The sequence below is a fragment of the Narcine bancroftii genome, chromosome 9 (assembly GCF_036971445.1).
Source record: "Narcine bancroftii isolate sNarBan1 chromosome 9, sNarBan1.hap1, whole genome shotgun sequence".
Classification (NCBI taxonomy): Eukaryota; Metazoa; Chordata; class Chondrichthyes; order Torpediniformes; family Narcinidae; genus Narcine; species Narcine bancroftii.
Genome location: NC_091477.1, coordinates 73,357,674 through 73,380,427, shown reverse-complemented (window position 1 = coordinate 73,380,427; position 22,754 = coordinate 73,357,674). Strand labels below are relative to the sequence as shown.

At 45.6% G+C, this 22,754-nt stretch overlaps 1 long non-coding RNA gene across 5 annotated transcripts in view; it reads left to right on the top strand.

Moving 5' to 3' along the window:
- The window catches only part of LOC138742978 (uncharacterized), a 128,997-nt gene that overhangs the window by 36,116 nt on the left and 70,127 nt on the right, over positions 1 to 22,754 (top strand). Inside the window, exons 4-5 of one of the 5 annotated variants that reach the window (XR_011344556.1) lie at positions 10,055 to 10,189; positions 14,596 to 15,150. The exons of 3 other annotated variants lie outside the window; for them this stretch is intronic. This is a non-coding gene — a long non-coding RNA (uncharacterized lncRNA). Of the gene's footprint in view, positions 1 to 10,054; positions 10,190 to 14,595; positions 15,151 to 22,754 lie in introns of those variants that run through there. One more of the 5 variants, XR_011344555.1, reaches the window with a different exon arrangement.

Sequence of the window (22,754 nt, the reverse complement as noted above, 5' to 3'; positions counted from 1 at the left end):
ACATAAGAAATCCCTTCTTTCTAACACCTTCCGTCCTTAATGTGATATTGGCCAATCAATTTCCCAAACATCACTCAAATTTCAGAAGTGGTGCTTGCACCATGATGACCTTTAAAGCAATTGGCTTGGGGGGAGGAGAATCCTTAAGGTTTGTGGTCAGGCACTGTGTATGTCAATGGGAGATGTGAATTCCTAAAGTTTAGCTTTCAGTCAACATATCAGTAATCCACAGAACATGAGGAACAGGTGTCTCCGCATCTGTGTGGGAAACAAGCTTCATTCTGCTTCTGAACCTTTGAGGATATATCATCACCAGTCTGTTTTGTGTATAAACACTGGCTCCACTTCATCTTCATTTAATGAAGATGTTGGAATTTCTTCTCACAGTTCTATACATTTATTACTTATACTTAGAACAGAACTCAAAACAGTACCGCCTGCAATGTTGAACTGACCTATGTAAACCTATTCCACAACAATTTAACCCAGTGGTTCTCAACCTTTTTCTTTCCATTCACATACCACTTTATGTATTCCCTATGCTATAGGTTGGATAATCATGTTGAGGAACTTTGGGGGACATCCGATGCGCTCTAGTATTTGCCAAAGCCCTTTCCTGCTCACGGTGTCGAAGGCTTTGGTGAGGTCAACAAAGGTGATGTAGAGTCCTTTGTTTTGTTCTCTGCACTTTTCTTGGAGCTGTCTGAGGGCAAAGACCATGTCAGTGGTTCCTCTGTTTGCGCGAAAGCCACACTGTGATTCTGGGAGAATATTCTCGGCGACACTAGGTATTATTCTATTTAGTAGAATCCTAGCGAAGATTTTGCCTGCAATGGAGAGCAACGTGATTCCCCTGTAGTTTGAGCAGTCTGATTTCTCGCCTTTGTTTTTGTACAGGGTGATGATGGTGGCATCACGAAGATCCTGAGGCAGTTTACCTTGGTCCCAACAAAGCTTGAAAAACTCATGCAGTTTGGCATGCAGAGTTTTGCCGCCAGCCTTCCAGACTTCTGGGGGGATTCCATCCATACCTGCTGCTTTGCCACTTTTCAGTTGTTCGATTGCCTTATATGTCTCATCCAGGGTGGGAACCTCATCCAGCTCTAGCCTTAGGGGCTGTTGAGGGAGCTGGAGCAGGGCGGAATCTTGGACTGAGCGGTTGGCACTGAAAAGAGATTGGAAGTGTTCTGACCATCGGTTGAGGATGGAGATCTTGTCGCTGAGGAGGACTTTGCCGTCTGAGCTGCGCAGCGGGCTTTGGACTTGGGGTGAGGGGCCGTACACAGCCTTTAGAGCCTCGTAGAAACCCCTGAAGTCGCCAATGTCCACGCTGAGCTGTGTTCGTTTGGCGAGGCTAGTCCACCACTCATTTTGGATCTCCCGGAGTTTGCGCTGAAGATGGCTGCATGCGCGACGGAAGGCTTGTTTCTTCTCTGGACAGGACGGCTTTGTAAGGTGAGCCTGGCGGGCAGCTCGCTTCTTTGCCAGCAGCTCCTGGATTTCCTGGCTGTTTTCGTCAAACCAGTCCTTGTTTTTCCTGGAGGAGAAGCCCAGTACCTCTTCAGTGGATTGCAGTATGGTAGTCTTCAACTGATCCCAGAGGGTTTCAGGGGACGGGTCCGTGAGGCGGGTTGCAACGTCGAGCTTTGCTTTGAGGTTTGCCTGGAAGTTTCCTCTCGCTTCGTCTGACTGCAGGTTTCCAACATTGAACCTCTTTCTGGGGGCTTTATTGTTCCTGGGCTTTGGCTTGAAGTGAAGGTTGAGCTTGCAGCGAACCAGCCGGTGGTCAGTGTGGCATTCCGCGCTAGGCATGACCCTGGTGTGGAGCACATCTTGTTTGTCACTTTCTCGCACCAGGATGTAGTCCAGGAGGTGCCAGTGTTTGGATCGGGGATGCATCCAGGTGGTCTTAAGGCTGTCCCTCTGCTGAAAAAGGGTGTTTGTAATGACAAGTCGCTGTTCTGCGCAGAGCTCCAACAGGAGGCGCCCATTGTCGTTGCACTTGCCGACGCCATGCTTGCCCAGGATTCCTGGCCAGGTTTCTGAGTCTTTGCCGACACGAGCGTTGAAGTCGCCCAGGATGACAACCTTGTCATGCACGAAAACCAACAAGGTCGGGTCAGATACAGCAATGAGCTCTCTGAACCCTTCTCCATTAACAATGGCGTGAAGCAAGGCTGTGTTCTCGCACCAACCCTCTTTTCAATCTTCTTCAGCATGATGCTGAACCAAGCCATGAAAGATCCCAACAATGAAGACGCTGTTTACATCCGGTACCGCACGGATGGCAGTCTCTTCAATCTGAGGCGCCTGCAAGCTCACACCAAGACAAAAGAGAAACTTGTCCGTGAACTACTCTTTGCAGATGATGCCGCTTTAGTTGCCCATTCAGAGCCAGCTCTTCAGCGCTTGACGTCCTGCTTTGCGGAAACTGCCAAAATGTTTGGCCTGGAAGTCAGCCTGAAGAAAGCTGAGGTCCTCCATCAGCCAGCTCCCCACCATGACTACCAGCCCCCCCACATCTCCATCGGGCACACAAAACTCAAAACGGTCAACCAGTTTACCTATCTCGGCTGCACCATTTCATCAGATGCAAGGATCGACAATGAGATAGACAACAGACTCGCCAAGGCAAATAGCGCCTTTGGAAGACTACACAAAAGAGTCTGGAAAAACAACCAACTGAAAAACCTCACAAAGATAAGCGTATACAGAGCCGTTGTCATACCCACACTCCTGTTCGGCTCCGAATCATGGGTCCTCTACCGGCACCACCTACGGCTCCTAGAACGCTTCCACCAGCGTTGTCTCCGCTCCATCCTCAACATCCATTGGAGCGCTTACACCCCTAACGTCGAAGTACTCGAGATGGCAGAGGTCGACAGCATCGAGTCCACGCTGCTGAAGATCCAGCTGCGCTGGATGGGTCACGTCTCCAGAATGGAGGACCATCGCCTTTCCAAGATTGTATTATATGGCGAGCTCTCCACTGGCCACCATGACAGAGGTGCACCAAAGAAAAGGTACAAGGACTGCCTAAAGAAGTCTCTTGGTGCCTGCTTCATTGACCACCGCCAGTGGGCTGATAACGCCTCAAACCGTGCATCTTGGCGCCTCACAGTTTGGCGGGCAGAAACCTCCTTTGAAGAAGACCGCAGAGCCCGCGTCACTGACAAAAGGCAAAGGAGGAAAAACCCAACACCCAACCCCAACCAACCAATTTTCCCTTGCAACCGCTGCAATCGTGTCTGCCTGTCCCGCATCGGACTTGTGAGCCACAAACGAGCCTGCAGCTGACGTGGACTTTTTACCCCCTCCATAAATCTTCGTCCGCGAAGCCAAGCCAAAGAAGAGAAAGAAGATGCTATAGGTGCTCTGTGATTAGTAAGGGATTGCTTAAAGTGGTATGTGGGTGGAAAGAAAAAGGTTGAAAACCACTGTTTAAATCGTACCTAATTGACTCGTTATGTGCACGGTTTCAGAACTCCAAAGGAAATGGGCCAATGACAATTTTTCTCAAGCAAAATATTTCAGTAATAATTGGATCTAGGGCAGTGATTCTCAACCTTCCCTTCCCACCCACGTACCACATTAAGCATCCCTTACTAATCACAGAGCACCGATGGCATAGGGATTACTTAAAGTGGTATGTAAGTGGAAAGGAAAAGGTTAAGAACCATTGATAGCTCTTCACTACCTCACACCCATAACCCTATATTTTTCTTACATCCATGTGCCTATCAAAGAATCTTTTGAATTTCCGTGTTGTACCAGCCTCCATTATAACCCCGGCAATGCGTTCCAGGCACCATCATTCTGTGAAAAACAATACTTACATCTGGCGTCTCCCCTAAATTTTCCTCCATTTATCTTAAACAGATATCATCTGGTATTGGCCTGAGAAAAAGGTGTTGGCTGCCCACCCCTCTGTTTACCTTGTATCTGCCATTATTATATAACAAGTAGATCTTGGCCTTTACTTCCTATTTGTTGCTTCATTTGTCATTGGAAAGAGCTAAATGCTCACTGGAACCAGCTTGACTTTCCTTGCATTCCATGTCACTTTTTACGCACTAGGATAAATGTTAATACTTATTACCTGTATCTTAGGTAATTATTGTCTCTTAATTTAATTAATTTTCATTAACTATTACAGTCTTTCTTTACAAGCACCTGTTTGGCGATTGTAATAAGAATGTTGGTGCATATGTGCATATACAATGTACTCATTATCAATAAACTCATCGTCAATATCATTGGTGGGACAGTTGGGTCAGCATGGACAAGTTGGGGAAAAAGGCAAGTTCAATGCAATTACTCTATGATCATTAAGATTAGTGGAAGTAAAATTAGACGGATTCTATACTAATCATCTTTCCTGCCCAACTTTTACATCTGCAGACAACACAAATGATGTTTTAACACTAGATTGGTGGGCACAGTTAACACAGTTGCTGCCTCGTACTTCCAGCAATTCCGCTTCAATCCTGACCTCCGCTGCGTGTCCATGTAGAGTTTGCATGTTTTCCTTGTAACCATGTCTCCGGTTTCCTCACATGTCCTAAGGAAGGGCCGGTTGGTATGTCAATTGGTCAATTGGATAGCACTCACATCGACTGTAATGAAATGCTTTGAGAGTTTGGTCATGGCTAGAATGATCATGCACCAAACTAAAGGTCTGGACCCACTGCAATGTGCCTACCCCCAACACAATTGTTCCACAGCAGATGCAATATCCACTCAGCTCTGGATCACCTAGACAACAGCAACACAATACATCTGGTTACTCTTCATTGACTACAGCTCATCCTTCAACGTCATTATTTCCTCAGTGGTGAACAACAGGCTCCAAACCCTGGGCCTCTGCATCCCACTCTGCAACTGGATCCTCGACTTCCTCATCGGAAGACCTCAGTCAGTACGAATTGGAAACAATGTGGAAACGATCAGCTCAGGCAGATGTCAAAGATGTGTGCTTCACTGTCTGCTCTACTCCCTCTACACCCATCACAGTGTGGCCAGGCACATTTCAAATGCCATCTACAAATTTGTCGACGACATCATGTTTGTCGGCAGAATCACAGGCGGCAATGAGGAAGCGTACAGAAGGGAGAGAGATCAGCTCGTTGAGTGGTGTCACAACAACAACCTTGCGCTCAACATTAGCAAATCCAAAGAGCTGACCATTGACTTCAGGAGGAAGTCAGGAGGATGTGAACCAGTCCTCATCGAGGGGGCAGCAGTGGAGAGGGTCAAGGACCAACTTCCTGGGTGTCAACGTTTCTGAGGAAACAGCAGGTATACTTTCTGAGGAGTTTGAGGAGATTAGGTAGGTCACCAAAGGACCTCAAAAATATCCACAGGTGTACCCTGGAGAGCATCTGTCTGGTTGCATCACTGCCTGGGATGGAGGTGTCAATGCATAGGATAGGGAAAAAAAACTCCAGAGCATCGTTAACTCGGGCATCAATATAGCAGGCACCAGTCTACACTCTATCGAGGCCGTCTACAAGAGTTGGTGTCCTATGAAAACAGCCTCTCTCCTCAAGGACCCCCACCACCCAAGCCATGCCCTCTTCACTACCCTCGGGAAAAAGGTACAAGAGCCTGAAGACAAGCACTCAGCGGCACAAGGACAGCTTCTTCCCCTCTGTCATCGGATTCTTGAATGGGCAATGAACCCCAGACACTACCTCACTTTCTCCTATATTTTGCACTATTTTTGAAATGACATTTATAGCAATATTTGTACTGTAATGGTGCCGCAAAACAATGAATTTTGAGACATGTTCATGACGATAAATTCCGATTCCGAACAGTGATTCTTAACAATGTAAAATGGCCCTTAAAGTCTCTAAACCTGGATGGAGTTGATGAGAATGAGGTGATAATTAAATAGGATTAGTGGGTGCTTGATGGTCAGTGCAGAGTAGGCTGAAGGGCTTTACTCCCTGCAGCATTACTGTGTGAAAACTATTCCAGTCTTGTCTGATACAAATCGTCAACAAATTACATTATGTATCACTTCACAGGAGGCTATTCAGATAAAATCTGACACTAAAGGAAATCTTAAACAGCTGATGATAAGCTTGACTGAAGTACTAAGAGCAGGGAAATGAGAGAGAGAGAGAAAGAGAGATAAGAAGAGTTTCCTGGGGCAGTCAAACATGGTGACCAATGGTGGAGGTTTGAGGCCAAGGATTTGAAAGAGAGGACAGCATTAGAGGCACTGTAGTGCACTATCAGTAACCACCAAGACTAGGCTGAGGGAACGATAGGATTTAATATACAGAAGAATCTTCCTGGCCCGGATCCAGGTATAGGAATGGAGGGTAGGGAGAGGTGGCTCGACCTTTATGGCCCAGGACCAAGGGGGAGGAGTCAGAGGATATGAGTCATCAGTGGGCGGGCCAGTTCCATAGCCAACAATAACTATATACAATGGAGGAAACATTTCACCACAGAAGTATTTGCAGGTAACAAGGGTGTAGGGACTACTGTACTGGAGAATCCAATTCTCCATTTTCTTGCCATCTTTTAACTCAAAGGATCGCTGTTCTGGGCAAAATCAAAGCTGAAAACACAGTCGTGGATGGGCAGAGATGTAAAAATATTTCTTCCTCTTTGCTTCCTGCCCTAACTTTCAGATTGTAAGACATCTGTCATCGATGTGGTTAAATGCTCTGTAAGACCACTAACAAACCTCCTGGGATGTAGTAAGTTAAGTGTGAATTCTCATTCACATTCACATCGTGTCAGTCATCACCAACAGAACAGCTATTTAATGATACGGAACGTCAAGGAGGATAGCCTATTGGACTGTGTTGTGACTGCTTTTTAACAAATCCAGTTTTCTTGAGTTTCCAACCTTCGATTTTAAAATGTTTGCATAAAACAATGCAACATCCTATCTCAGCAGTCAAAGCCATGAAGTGTAATTCAAGATTTCTGAATCTCAACTCCAGAGGCAAAATATTCCGTAACATTCACATCGAGAATGCTATTCTTGAAAGACAGTGAGCAACAGATGGTGACGATTAGGATTCATTCCCTGCTTTTGAATTTTATCAAATCGTCAGGGATGCACTGGATGGAGCTCCACAAGAACATTTTGCAGATTCTGGGGTCCAGTGCAGTATACAAAGTGCTGGAGAAACTCAGCAGGTCACACAGCATCCATAGGAGGTAAACAACATTTCGGGCCTGAGCCCTTCATGGTTACCTTTTACTTCCTATGGAGACTGCGCGACCTGCTGGGTTGCTCAGCACTCCTGAGTACCATGCAATGAATGGATACGTGAAAACAAAGCAGATTAAGATTCTCCTCTCTGTTCCTGCAGTGATTTTGCAGAGGGTTCATTTTAGTAAAGGTTTACTGTCAAAGGAACCAGAGATTAACATAAGGAAGTACTTCTCACAGCATATAGCTATCATCTGGAAATCATTTAGTATTGCGGTTTGCTCAGTGCTATTACCATGTCAGTGACCTGTGTTCAAATCCGATGTTGTCTGTTGGAGCTGGTACATTCTCCTCATAACTTGTGTGGGTTTCCTCTGGGTGCTCCGGTTTCCTCCCACCCTCCAAAATGCACAGTGTTGGTAGGTTAATCAGGTGTAATTGGGAGGCACGGTTATCCTAGCCTGCAGGGGCCTTCTACCGTGCTGTGTCGTTGAATACAAAACTCGTGATAGGAAAGAGGCAAGCAATGGGACAAACTGAAACAAAAGCAGAAAATGCGGGTCAGGCAGCATCTGTGAAAAAAAGAAATAAAGTTTATTTCAAGTCCAAGGCCCTTTCTTGAAGCTAAACTCTATTTCTTAATCTACAGCTGCTGCCTGAAATCTGGTGCTTCCAACGGTCACTGTTTTTGTTTCAGATTACCAGCGTCTACGATTTTTATTTCAATGGACAATCTGCTGATGGAACTCAGCTGTCGAGCAGAATTAGTGGGAAAATCTGAAAGTTTAACCCTTTGTCAGGGCTGAGAGCGCGGAGGAAACAGAGCTGAAGTAATGAGGTCAGGATGGTAGAAGGAGAATGGATTGGCCAGTGGGGGAGCTGGAGAGGTGTCATGCCTTTGGCTCCTCCATCCTGCTGGCTCTTTTCCCCATCCTCACCTGCTGTCACTCACACTATGGCTCCCCCACCCTCCTCTGACTCCCACCCACCCACCCCCAGCCCCAGAAACTGTTCTTCCCCATTTCACCCCCTCTTTCCCCTGAGTTTAACTCCCAAGCCCATTCTTCCATCACCTTCTGACTGCTCACTGATCTTCACCCCTCCTGGATTCTCAAATCCCTCACTGTCCTGTATCCAACCCCTCAGATGTCATCCAGAGGGATCTGCGAGGAAAAGAAAATAGTACTTTGAAAATGGAATGGTCAAAAAAAGCTTTTGGCTCGTTGGCCTTTGTCAATCAGAGTGTTAAGTATAGAAATTGGGAGATTAATGGGGAGGCCACATTTGAAGCATTGTGTACAGTGTTCTCCGTGCTTCAGGGAATTTGTTTCTAAGGGTCTACTTTCTCTAATCTGAAGGAAAATAAGTGAATGGAGATTTTTTTTTTAAACTGTTTCCTCTTGGTGTATCTTGATTTGAGTAAACAATGGAGAAATAGTTGGCTGTGGAAAATTACTTCCTCAGGAGTTTGAGGAGGAGCTAGTGGAGTTGTTTAAGTGAACCGGTACGGACTTGAAGGGCCGACATGGCCTGTTTCCGCGCTGTAAACGGTTATGTGGCAGCAATGAGAAGACGTTGTGACCAGGGTGACGATGGTCCTTTATGATGATTGGCTGCATTCTTGAGGCAGCATCTCACACAGCTGTATGGGAGGTCGGAGCCTGTGGTGGACCTATGTTTGCTACCTTTTGTGTTCTTGGGCACTTGAATTACCAAACCAGCATGTGATGCAACCAGTCAGTATACTTTCCAGAGTGCGCGTGCAGGTGTTTGATTGAGTGCCCAGAGACATGCCATATCTCCTTAGTTGCCTTGAAATGATGGCTCCGGGAGACGATTTCTGAAATATGGACCCACAGAATCTCAAAGATCTGACCCTCTCCATATCTGTCTCATCAAAGCAGACAGGTGCGTGGTCCCCGGCCTCTCCTTCCTTATTTAGAGGTGGTTTGGGAAGAATTGTGAGAGCAGGTTGCACACAAACATTTTAAAACATAGAATATTTGCAGGACTTTTGCAGAATGCTTTTTGCAAAAAGAGCAACAAAGTTGCATCATACAGCTTGCCTGGGAGAGCATGTAATTTTTGCAGGCAGACAGAACAGTTTTGCTCTCAGAGAGGGATGTGAAACAGAGAGAAAGGAGACAGAAATCAGTTCAAGAAGGACAAAGCTGGCAAACTTTTGGAAGACTGTCTTGTCAAAGGATAAGGGTGTCTGTCTGAAAGGTGACCTGAAAGAAGGAGGATCATCTGGAGAACCCTGAAGGGGGCAAGTTTCATCAGCAAGACTTATTAAACAGGAATCAGGTGCAGATGTCCTGGAACAAAAGGAATCTCTCTCTGAAGACCAACAAGAACCTTCCGGAGTGGTAACCATTTGCCTGTTAAGCACCAAAGATTGGTGAACTTTGTTAATGCTAACAAATTGCCTGCAATCAGTGAGATTGGACTGTGTTCCAAATAACTTTTCTAATCTTAAATACACATTACACACACCTGCGCTTAATATTAGAGGGGGGATTAAGTAGGTTAGGTAGATTAAGTAAGTAGGTTAAGTAACAAGTTAAAGTTTAATTCTGTTTTCTTGTTCAAATATAATTAAAAACTACTTTTGTTTAAGTAACCCTGTATTGTGGTGTATATCTATTGCTGTTGGTTTTTGGGGTCCTCTGGACTCTGTAACAACAAGAAGATCCTTGGTCTTGGCGATGTTGTAATCACCTAGATTTGTTTGCCTATTAGACTGTGTTCCACCCCCTTCCTTCCTCCCTCCTCACCTCCTCCCCACAACTCTATTCAAACATTTGCCTGATTTTCCTGATTCCTGACCAAGGGCTCAGGCCCGAAATGCTGACTGGCTTTTACTTCCTACAGATGCTGCGTGGCCTGCTGAGTTTCTCCAGCATCTTTGTGTATTGCGTTAGACTTCAGCATCTCCAAACTTCCTCCCTCCCATCCTCTTCCAGACTATAACCAGAATTCCATTTTCACTCACTGTTGCCTTTTAAGGTATGTCAAGTTCAAGTTCATGTCTGTTTATCATCTGATTGTATAAGTACAACCTGATGTTCTCTGGTTCTCAGTGCAAAACACTGCAAACACACATACAGACGTAATATTTGAGTGACAAATACAATTAATTTTATTTAATCAAGCAGCACGACATCAGGCCATTTTGGCCCACGAGTCCATGCCGCCCACTTTACACCCAATTAAAACCTACAATCCCCACTGCATTTCAAATGGTGGGAGAAAACCAGAGCCCCTGGGGAAAACCCACACAGGGAGAACATACAAACTCCTTACAGACAGCGCGGGATTCGAACCCAGTCCTGATCACCAGCACTGTAAAGGCATTGTGCTAACTGCTACGCCAACCATGCTGCCTGATATTAACAATATGAGTAAGTCCCAATGGTTCTCCTGCAATGCCTTCTGATATGTGGTGTATGTTGTGGGGATAAAGATCAAACATTGCGAATAGAGCACAGCCAATATGATGGAAAAATGAAGGATTGGTTGGATGAACTGTGACAAAGCCACATCACAGCAGAGGGCAATATCCAATGATGTTCATAGAAGCAAGGCAAGGAGAAGCTCTGACGTAAAGGAAACTACAGCAGAGGTTCAGGTCCGTCACGGCCAAGGTGCAGGAATGGTCAGGGAAGCATCTGTTGGTCCCAGTGGGTCACTACACAGTTAAATACAGTTGTAGTGATGGCTCCAGTTCGGGTCTCAGTGAATGATGGCCTCTCTCCAGGTGTCTAGAAACTAGGAAATCAGTTCCAGGATCCATAAGGGTGCCGATGGCGAGCAGGGCCCTCCTAAAGGTCTCAGGCGCTGGCAGCTTCCCACTGGTTGGGGTGGATTTGGAACCAGGGGTGAAGAAGGTAGGATCCGAACACTGGGGTTGGAGGTCAGACTCACGTGGAGAGTAGCTATGGTGGATATGGAGGCTGCCACATCGGAGGAGGAGGCGAGATCGATGTCTCGGAAGGGGCTCTCTTTTTCTTCTCTTTCTAATAGTGGTGCCAATACTTGGTGACTTTTAATTTGCCTTTGCAGGGTAAGCAAAGGAAAACTTTACATTGTGCCTTGCATTCAGGACTATAAATGGAGGCTTGAGTCTTCAACCATGTGAAAACCTGTTGGAATGTGTCAGGCACAGGCGTGGAATGACTGGAGGTTCTTGACCTGTTCAGTGTGGATGGTGCTTTGGCCATTGACCTCCCTCTGCTGGTGACAAAGCCCCAGGAACTGCTGTTAAGCTCTCATGTTAGACCTCCTGCCCCACTGTGGTTGTCTGCAGAATCACAGAATGGACAACAGCACTGAAGGAAGCCATGTCTCTTCATGATTCCAAGGTCTATGTGAGAGCAGTTCAGCTGCTCCCACTCTTTTGCCTCTTCTACAAGCCAATAAATTTTTCCTTACAAATACTTGCCCAGCTTCACAAGTGAAAATAAATTTTACATTTAAATTTAAAGTTTTTAAATTGCCCATGCTGCCCAAATACACCCAATTAACCTACAACCCCTCTGTTTTCAAGGGTGGGAGGAAACCAAAGGAGAGTAATACAGACACGGGGAAAACATACAAACTACTCGAACCCAGGTTTCTGGTGCTGTAATCTTCTTTGGCTTGGCTTCGCGGACGAAGATTTATGGAGGGGGTAAAAGTCCACGTCAGCTGCAGGCTCGTTTGTGGTTGACAAGTCCGATGCGGGACAGGCAGACACGGTTGCAGCGGCTGCAGGGGAAAATTGGTTGGTTGGGGTTGGGTGTTGGGTTTTTCCTCCTTTCCCTTTTGTCAGTGAGGTGGGCTCTGCGGTCTTCTTCAAAGGAGGTTGCTGCCCGCCGAACTGTGAGGTGCCAAGATGCACGGTTTGAGGCGATATCAGCCCACTGGCGGTGGTCAATGTGGCAGGCACCAAGAGATTTCTTTAGGCAGTCCTTGTACCTTTTCTTTGGTGCACCTCTGTCACAGTGGCCAGTGGAGAGCTCGCCATATAACACGATCTTGGGAAGGCGATGGTCCTCCATTCTGGAGATGTGACCCACCCAGTGCAGCTGGATCAATAGTGTTGCGCTAACAGCTATGCTAGCAGTGCCAGAGAGTGGTGGGTGCCTGAAACAGGCTGCCAGGGGTAGTGGTGGTAGGAGGGACAATAGTGGCTTTGAAGAGGCTTCTAGATGGACATTTGCAATAGTGGCATTGAAGAGGCTTCTAGATGGACATTTAAATATGCAGGAAATGGAGGGATACATATCTTGTGGCATTGTTCTCTGTAAAGTCTCTCATCACTGGAATCATTTTGGCAAGACGTTTCAGCCCCCTCTCTAAACCTTCACATCTTTCCTAAAATGTGGTGTCTTGAACTGGATGCAATCTGCTTGGAGTTCAGTGAGGTTAATGAGATTCATCTTGATTCCTTTGCTCTGTGCCCTTATTTCGAAGGCCAGCATCCTGCCTGCTCTCAATGTGGCCTCTTCTACATCAGGGATATTATAAGCAGGCTGAGAGATCACTCTTTTCAGCATCTTCGCTCTGTCCACTACAACAGCAAGAACCTCCAAGAGGCCAACCACTTCATCTCCACCCCCGCACTGACAGATTTGTCCATGGCTTCATGTAGTGCCATACGTAAGCTGGAGGAGCAACACCTTATGAATTATCTCAGCAGCTTCCAACCAGATGGCATTAATATTGACTTCTCCAATTTCTGGTCACCCCTTTTCCCCCCATCCCGCTTTCTCTGCCCCACTCCCTCTTCTCTTTCCCTTCCCTATCCTCTCCATTCATCTGTCATCCACACCTTCCTTCCTCCAGCTCCCCACCCACTTCCCTCCTATCAGAATCTTTCTTGGCCCTCTGCTCCTTTCCTCCCTCAGGAATCACTAGTTCTTGCTCTTCCTGATGAAGGGGCTTTGACCCAAGAGATCGATTGAAGGGGTGGGCAACTTTTTAAAAAAAAACATTTTTAAAAAAAACCCTGTGCCATAAATGTTCTGTGATTATGGATTGCTTAAGGTGGGATGTGAGTGGGAAGAGAAGGTTGAGAACCATTGCTCTCGACCCAATTGTTACTGAAATATTTTGCTTGAGAAAAATTGTTATTGGCCCATTTCCTTTGGAGTTCTGAAACCGAGCACATAATGAGTCAATGAGGTATGATTAAAACTTTTTCTTTCCACCCACATACTCCCTTGAGCAATCTTTTACTAATCACAGAGCACCTATGGCATAGGGAATACTTAAGGGGGAATGTGAGTTTTAAAAAAAATGGTTGCCCACCCTGGTTTATTGCCTTCTGCAGATGCCACCTGACACGTTGAGCTCCTCCAGCACATTCCTCATTTACCTTTGCGTAACCCTGCAGGACTTATTCTTCAATCCTAGCGATTTACTCTTCCTGTGTACCTCTGTTATATTTTTTAACCACATTTTCAACCTCCTTTCCATCAAACTATTCACAAGTATCTCTGATCTCAATGCTCCTCTACACAACTTGAGTTTGTGGAGTGTTCGGGAATGATACAGTCATTAGAACCCACAGAAATGAAGAGTTTGGGTCAAAATGAAGAACAATCAGGTAAATTCTGGATTAAGGTCAAGAATCAATTTATTATCAGGTGCACAAAATGCACAAGAATCTGTCCTTCGTTTACCCTGCAAAGGCAAGAGTGGCCAAGTAATCCAGCGCCATTAAAACCATTGGACAGGAGCGGCTATTCAGCTCATTGAGTGTGCCCCACCATTCTATCATGGCTGATTTCCTATCCCTTTCAATCCGGATCTCCTGCCTTCTCCCTGTGACCCTTGATCCCTTGATTCTCCTTCTGATCAACAACTATCTACCTCCAAATCACCCAATAATTTGGCCTCCACAGCTGTATCTATAAAATGATAGAGAAGGAAAATGAGATCACTTTTGGCTGTGGATCCCGCCATCTTCTCCAATGTCGTCACCTCCTGCGCCCTTGTAACCTCCATAGCTGCATGGCCTCTTACCTGTTCTAGCAGTGAACTCAAGCTCAGGACCCAATCACACCTCCTTTATCCCTGGTTCCCCAGATCATGGGGAAACCTTTGGGAGCTCTGCTCACCATTAGCACCCTCATGGATCTTGGAGTCATTTCCTGGCCTCTAGATTCCAGTCACCAGCAACCTGAGGCCTTTGGCCTCTGAGCCCTGAGCCAGAGCCCACCTCTGCAGCTACGTTTAGCTGCTCATGCTCTGTATGGTGACCCAATAGGACTGACAGAAGCCTCAGCATACCCAGACCCCAGCCTGGCTGACCTGGGCCACTGCAAACTTCTCCAGAGCTTATCCTTCTGAGAGGAGGGGATGGGTGGTTGGGGTGTTCACACATCCGGCACCTTTCACCAATCAGTTGCTTCCTCCACTCCTCACAGTTCCCTGCATCTGGCCGTTCACTGTGAGAGCAACCATCCTGAACTTGGACCTCTAAACATCTTTGGAGTCAAAACTGCAATTGACCTGCAATGAGGACCATCAAGATTTAGGGACAGACAGAAGGACCCTAGAGACACCATGGTCCTGCTTCTCCAGGGTCCACATCAGCAACACCATTACAACAGTGGCAACAGATCTGCCGCCTTCATTCCAAGCTGGGCCTATAAGTTTATAGAGGGTCAATGAGAACTTGAAAGCATGACTCAAAGACCGGTGCCCAAGACACTCACGGGTCCTGACACTAGTGGTGGAGAAAGAGGGAACTGTTCCACTGGGACAGATCTCACTTGGGTAACTGGAGTCATAAGCAAGGCTTCCAACTGAATAACTGGGGGAAATGTTCTGATGAGGGAACATTCTGTACATTTTAGGAGAAACGGCAGGGAGGCAAGAGTTATCAGAAGAGACAGAACAGTCAAATATATCAGTATAACATCGACTGAAGTCAAAGCAGGTTGAAATGGAACAAAGGGAAAATGAGGCTATTTCTTTAAACACAAGATCAATACATAATTATTTTATATTATATTTATATGTGTATAGATTATTACTCTGTGCGGTATACCATATGTGTGTGTGTGTGTGTGAACCATGGTTCAGAGAAAGAATGTTTCATCTGGTTCTATAAGTATAGTCAGACAATAATAAATCTAGACTTGAACAAAATTAATGACAGAAATAAAACAGGGATCATGAGATTTTGACAGAAGACAGGAACAATTCATGATCAAGAGCATGGTGTGTTCCCACTTGCTCTGATTTTGTGTGTAAGTCGATTCTGAGTTGTCTATTTCTACCCACGGATATTACCAGACCTATCGAGTCCACCCGTTGTTCGGTCTGGATCCCAGCATCCGTGGATGCTTGTGTCTCAATGTTCCCATAATCATGAGAGACATGGATGTAACTTGACCAAGGAATGAGAAATTCCAGAAACTTCTGGACAAACTAGAATTTGATAACAACAATTTAGTTTATTGTCATATGCATTGCACAATGTGCAGATGCAACCTAAATTCTTGCTTGTTGCAGGCAAACGGGTACTTGGTTGAAAAACTAATAGTATACATTGTGGTTCTCAACCTTTTTCTTTCCACGCACATACCATTTTAAGCAATCCCTATGCCATCGGTGCTCTGTGATAGTAAGGGATTGCTTAAGGTAGTATGTGGGTGGGAAGGGAAAGTTGAGAACCACTGATGTAAAAGGAAAAGATCAGGTGAGGCTAATGTGGTTTCATGGAGAGACTGGAGAAATGCTGTTGGGTAGGACTTGGCATAGAAAAGGACATGGAAGAAGAGAATGTAAACCTCTCACAAATAATGGAAAGGTGCAGGTCTAGAGTGATTTAGAGAATTAGATAAATAAATGGATCTGAAAGCCAATGAATGAGTGGCATCACAGGATTTTGAAAATAGTGGATGCCCTGGTTGTCATATTGCAGATTTAAGTAGGTTCTACAATAGTTCCAACAAAGTGGAGGGTATAAGTGGAGACCATAAGCAGAATTAGGCCATTTGTCCCTTCCAGCCTGCTCCACCATTCACATCATGGCTGATGTATTTTTCCTTTCTACCCAAAACAGGGACTACACCTACAGGACTGTCTTGGTATATCAATTGTTTCTGCCTGTTCTTTATTCAATCTTTATTCAAACTACAACATTACAAACACAAAACACACATAAAGTTACAACTAAAACCAAAAACCACCATAACACGTAGCAACAAAACTGTGAGAAGCAGTAATTACGACCACCTCTCTATTAGATGGTATTACACATCAAATTAAAACACTGCACTCGGCCACTGTCCCCTTGGACACTGTGTGTTCCCTTTCCAACATGGGCTCACTCTTGCCCCACTGAACCTATCACCTCGTGCCTTGATTCTTTACTGTTTCCTCTTGCCCAGTCCCTTCTCATCTACATCTGAGAAACCTCCCACACCCTCTGCCCTTTAATAGCTTCCTATTCCCTGCCCCTCTCCCCCCACTCTCTCGGCTTCACTCAGAGATATCCAGGTTTTGTGCCCCTCCATCCCCCACCAAAAAAGCCTTGGAGCCTTCTGCTTACATCTGGAACAAAGATCAAAGCAGTTCCCTTCCGTTAACACACATTGGCCTGGTGGAACTTGTTCTCACCATCCATAACTTCTGCTTCAAATCAAATATGTAGGCAGGGGCACTCGCCTGGGTCCGAGATGCCTTTTTGTCTGCTATGTGGAACAGTCCTTATTCCAAACTACTTGGACGCTACTCCTCAACTCTTCCTCCTCCACATCGATGACAACATTGCTGCTGCCTCCTGCACCCATGTGGATCATAACAAAGATGGTCAACCTTTGGCACCAAATTCTTTCTACCTAACTCTCAAGTTCATTTGGCCTGTTTCCCTCTCTTTTCTGGATCCCTCAATCTCCTTCTGAGGAGACCAACTATTCACTAATACCTTCTATAACCCAACCCTACAGACCTCCACAGCTCCATAGATGGCGCCTCCTCCAATCCTGAGGACACCATTCCTTTCTCTCACCTTCTTTGCATTTGACCTCAGCACAAGGCTTTCCATTCTTGGATATCTAAAATGTTCTCCTTTTTGCAGGAACCATGGCCTAACCCTGATATTGATGGTTCCTGGGGCCTCACTCACGTTGCCTCCATATGTGGTGGAAGACAATATTGAGAACACCTCCTCCAACCTTTTCCACTGCACCCATTGCGGTCAATGTGGCCTCCTCTACATGAGCGGGACTGATGCAGAGCGAGTGACTGTTTTGTTGACCACCTGTGCTCTGTCTTCTCATATTAACTGGAACTCCCAAGTGCTCACTATTTTAATTTTCCTTCCTATTATCACACAGACATTCCTGTCCTCGACCTTGTCCTTTGCCAGGGTGAAGCCAAACCCAAACTTGAAAACCAGTGTATTATTTTCCACCTGGGTAGCCAAAAACCCAACTGTATGAACATTGAATATTTCTATTTGGGTAACACACTCCTTCATCAGTTCCATTGTTTCCATTTATCCTTCTCCTCATCCCGTTTTCCCAACTGAATCCGGTACTTGTATTCGCTGAACCCCTCAGTGGCGTCCATCCCCACATCAATGCCTGACTCCCTTCTGTAACCCCTCAGCCTCTGACTCGCCCTTCCCTCCTCCTTTTTATCTCCCAATCCCATATTCATTTTGAGAAAGGGTTCTGTCCATGGTTGCTGCCTTACCCAATGATTCTCATTATTTTGCCCCAAATAAAATCATTCTACTTTCCTCTCTCCATTTCTCACAGTGCGTGTAAACAATATGTTTCCAGAGCAGAATACATGTCCCCGCATATATCGCATCACAAAGTTCAGTGGAAATTCAAAAGAAGTTAATTGGTGAGACATTCCTAAAGATAATGAAGTTATTACAGTGGAGCTTGATCATTCCGTCCAGTTTAATTTATTCATGCAAGAATTTAAAAACACTAACACAGCATTTAAAATTTCTTCCTCCAAAGATCTCCAGGGTTCTGCCCTTTGTGTTACGAATTTTTCTTTGCTTCAGAGGCATTTTAATGATTTGTTGCTCTTGGGACTGGGAGTGCTGGACTGGTGGATATTTTGGATAATTGGATGTTAATTTACCAAACATACACATTTAGTTAGTTTTTTTGATGAAAGTCATAAAGAATGGAAACAGGCCCTCCAGCCCAATTTGCCCAGGGAAACCAAAATGTCCCACCTGCATTAGTCCCACCTGCCTGCTTTTGGCCCATATCCCTCTAAACCCATGCTAGCCATGTACTGTATCCCGTCAATTTTTTTCTTAAACATTTAATAGCACCTCCTCCAGCAACCTACTCCATACACCCACCATCCCCTGTGTAAGAGCATTACCCTTCGGGCTCCTGTTAAATTTCTCACTCCTCACCTGAAACTTATGCCCTCTGATTCTTGATTCTGCTACTTTGGGCAAAAGACTCTCTGAGTTCACCCGATCCATTCCTTTCATGATTTTATACACCTCTAAGAGGTCACTCCTCATTCTCCTGAACTCGAAGCAATAAAGTCCAACTCTGTTCAACTTTTCCCTTTAGCTCAGGCCCCTGTGTCCTGACAACATACTTGCAAATTCCCTCCTCAGCTTGACAACATCTTTCCTATAGTACGGTGATCAAAACTGAACACAATACTCCAAAGGGGACCTCACCAACATCTCATGCAACTGCAGGATGACCTTCAATTTCTGTACTCAATACTCTGCCTCATAGGACCAATATGACCAAAGCCTTTTTGACCACCTTATGTACCTGTACTCTGCTCTACAACATTTCCTAGGTCTAAATCTTTGTATCTTAGTTATCCACACAGGGAAACATGAGAGCTTTTGGCTGCTCTGATCGTGTGTGTGTGTGTGTGTGTGTGTGTGTGTGTGTGTGTATGAGAGTCACTGGTTTGTTGAGCAGCATTGATTGTGGCTATGGAGGCTGATCCTGGAATGGTAGGCTCTGCCACAGCTGCTGCCTGTGTAGGGCATCAGGCACCGTTGAATTGTTGTCCACTGTCCGCTGTGCTCTCTGCTCCTCAAAGTGACTCAAGGTCACTCTTTCGTCTTGCTCTAGGTGTTGATGAAGAGTACCTTCCCATTTGTTGTGGTCATCTGCTGTATCCTCCCAATACTCTGTGATGATTTTAAGGCTTTCATGTCGCGCTTGCAAAGGTCCTTGAAGCAAAGCTGGAGTCTGCCACTTGCCTATTGCTAGTTCTCTGTAGTGGATGTCCTTTGACAGTCTACCATCATTCATATGATGGACATGGCCCAACCAGTGCAGTCTGCATTGTCTTAAAAACGTGAACATTGTGGGAAGTCCAGCGCGGGAGTTGACTTCAGAATTTGGGACTTTGTCTCTCCGGGTGATGCGGCAAAGGCTGCACAGGTGAAAACTATTGAGATTCCTCTCCTGCTTGGTCCGAGATTCTCTATCCTACAGGAGGATGCTGACAATGCATTCATTGTACACAGCAGTCTCGGTCATGGTAGCGAGTTTCTGATTCTCCCAGACGCACGAGGAGAGCCAAGCAAGGATCAATGTTGCTTTACCAATGTGCCTATTAATTTCACCATCTCTCCCTCGCTCTCTCTCGATGTATCCTATCACTTTGCAGTGACTTGGGTCAGTAGGCATCTTATCCTCCCCTCAACACCAGTCTCCTGGTAGTCTGGCACGCAGCTCCCTTCATGACTCCCAACTCCACTCCTTCCTTTCCACCAATCGACACCTTGTCACCTACCCCTGGGACCACAGGAAGTGCTCCACTTGCACCTACACTTCCTCCCTCACCACCATTCAGGACCCCAAACAATCCTTCCAAGTGAAGCAACACTTCAATTTTGAATCTGCAGGTGTCATCTACTGCATTCAGTGCTCATGTTCTGGTCTCCTCTACATCAGATAGACTGGACGCAGACTGGAAGATCGCTTCATTCAGCACCTTAGCTCTGTTTTCCACAATAGCAGGGATCTCCCAGTGGCCATCCATTTCAATTTCCTGCCATATTCCCATGTCTGTCCATGGTCTCGTGCACTGCCAAACTGAGACCACCTGCAAATTGGACGAACAACACCTCATATAACATCTGGCCACCCTCCAACCAGATGGCATTAACATCAACTTCTCTGGTTTTCATTAGCAGCTTCCACTTTCTCTCCCCTTCGCTTATCTCTCCTTTTTTCTAGCTCTCTCTCTCTCTCTTTCCCTTTCCCTCTGTCTCTTTCCCTCCAGCTCTGCATTCACAGGTCTACCCCTCCCCCGATCAATTCTTACTTTGCATCTCTCCTGTCCTCCTATCTACGTAAAATGATCATCTCTTGTCTGTTGGCCTGTGTTCCTCCCCCCCTCCCTTTCTTCCCCCTTCCTCCAGCCTGTTTATTCAGGCACCTGCCTGTTTTTTGCTCATTCCTTGAAGAAGGGCTCAGCTTCAAAATGTTGGTGAGATATTTTTACCTCCTATGGATGCTGCAAGATCTGCTGAGGTTCTCAGAATCCATACTGGTGACTCGCTATACTGAGAATGCCTACACTGGCCAACAGAGGGAGATGGAGGGCCCATTTGAATAAGATAATGCCTACTTTCAAAATGCCAAATGGCGACAATTTTCATTTGGGCGTGGTACACAATGTGTACACTCCTCCGGGTTTAATTGTATAAATGGGAATGATAGTTCAGAATGAAGATCAAGAACCTGGTTGGGTGATGCCCGATCAATGATCTGGTTTTCAGCATCACCAATTCCAGGTTGATCTTAAGATGGAGAGGCTGAGGCAACTCACACTTCTCTGTGTTGATGGGACAGCGGAGGAGAGAGTTAGAACCTTCAAGTCTCTGGAAGCACCTGTTTCAGAAGATGTTTCCTGGTGCCAGCGTATCAAGGCAACCGTGAGGAAGGTACGCAAACACCTCCAATTTCTCAGGAGACTTGGCAAGTCGTTGGTTACTCTAACAAACTTCTACATGGAAAGAATACTGACAGGTTACATCACTGCCTGGTTTCCATCACAGGCTCCCACCTCCAATCCATTGAATGCATCTATGCAAGGCACTGCCCCAAAATGGCTGCCAACATTGTAAAGGACCCCACCACCCCCCCAATCACCCAGGCCACAACCTCTTCTTGCTAATACCTTCAAGCAGTAAGTACTGCAGCCTGAAGACTAGAACCTTTAGGTTCAAGAACAGTTTCTTTTCAACAGCTATCAGGCTCTCGAACCTTCCCTTATTACATGAACCAGCAACATCTCAGACAACCACAAAAGGACTGTCTGCACTGATGCAAAAATTATTTATTTCCATTGAGATTATAGTGACAGAAGCATATCAAATCCTGTCTGAATGGATCCATTCCAATTTGCCTACCATAACAACAGGCTTTTCACAAAATCCTGGATCATCTGTATAGCAAATACATATCCATCAGGATACTCTTTATTGATTATAACTCAGCATTCTAATCCATTATCCTCTCAAAAGTGATTAGCAAACTCCAAGACCTGGGCCTCAATACTCCATTGTGCAACAAATTTCCTCACCTCCAGACCCCAGTCAGTTCAGATTTGCAAAAACAGCTCCTCCACAATCTCCATCACCACCAGGGCACCACAAAATTGCATACTTAGCACCTGCTCGACAGGCTTCAAACCAATGACTAAGTACAAGAAGAACACCGTATGCAAATTTGCTGACCATACCACAGTATCGGGTTGTACAAAAGAGGATGAAGAATCAACATGCAGGAGGGAGACTGAAAACTTGGCTGAATGGTATTAACAACAACCGGTCGTTCAATGGCAACAAGATCAAGGAACTGATTGTACACTTTAGGAAAGGAGAACCACAGGCATGTGATCCAGTAATCATGAGGGGATCAGAGGTCGAGAAGATCAGCCCCTTTAAGTTCCTGGGTGTTACTAATTCAGAATTCTGTCCATCACAGAAATGTCTGTGAAGAAAGCAGAATGGCACCTCTTCTTCCTTGGGAGTCTGCAGAGCTTCAGCATGTCATTGAAAACCCTGGAAAACTTCCACAGATGGGGAAGTATCCTGACCAGCTGAATCAGATTCAGAATTTATTATCATGAACAAGTCATGAAATTCGGTGTTTTGCACCAGCATCATAGTGTAAACATTTATATTATAACCATCTTACAACATTCATGTAAAAAATAAATTAATAGTGCATGAAAAGCGAGGCAGTGTCTTTGGTTCATTGATCATTCTGGAATCTGATGGCAGCAGGGAAGAAGCTGTCCTTGTACCGCTGAGTGCTCGTCTTTAGGCACCTGTACGTTTTCCACGATGGTAGCAGAGTGAAGAGGGCGTGGTTTGGGTGGTGGAGGTTTTTGAAGATAGAGGCTGCTTTTTTTAAGACATGTAGATGTCCTCGATGGAGTGGAGTCTGGTGCCTGTGATATCGCAGACTGAGTTATCAACCCTTTGGAGTTTATTCTTGCCCTGAGAGTTGGCGCCTCCATACCAGGCAGTGATGCAACCATCCAGAATCTCTCCATGGTACACCTGTGGAAGTTTACGAGAGTCTTCAGTGACATGGAAATGGTG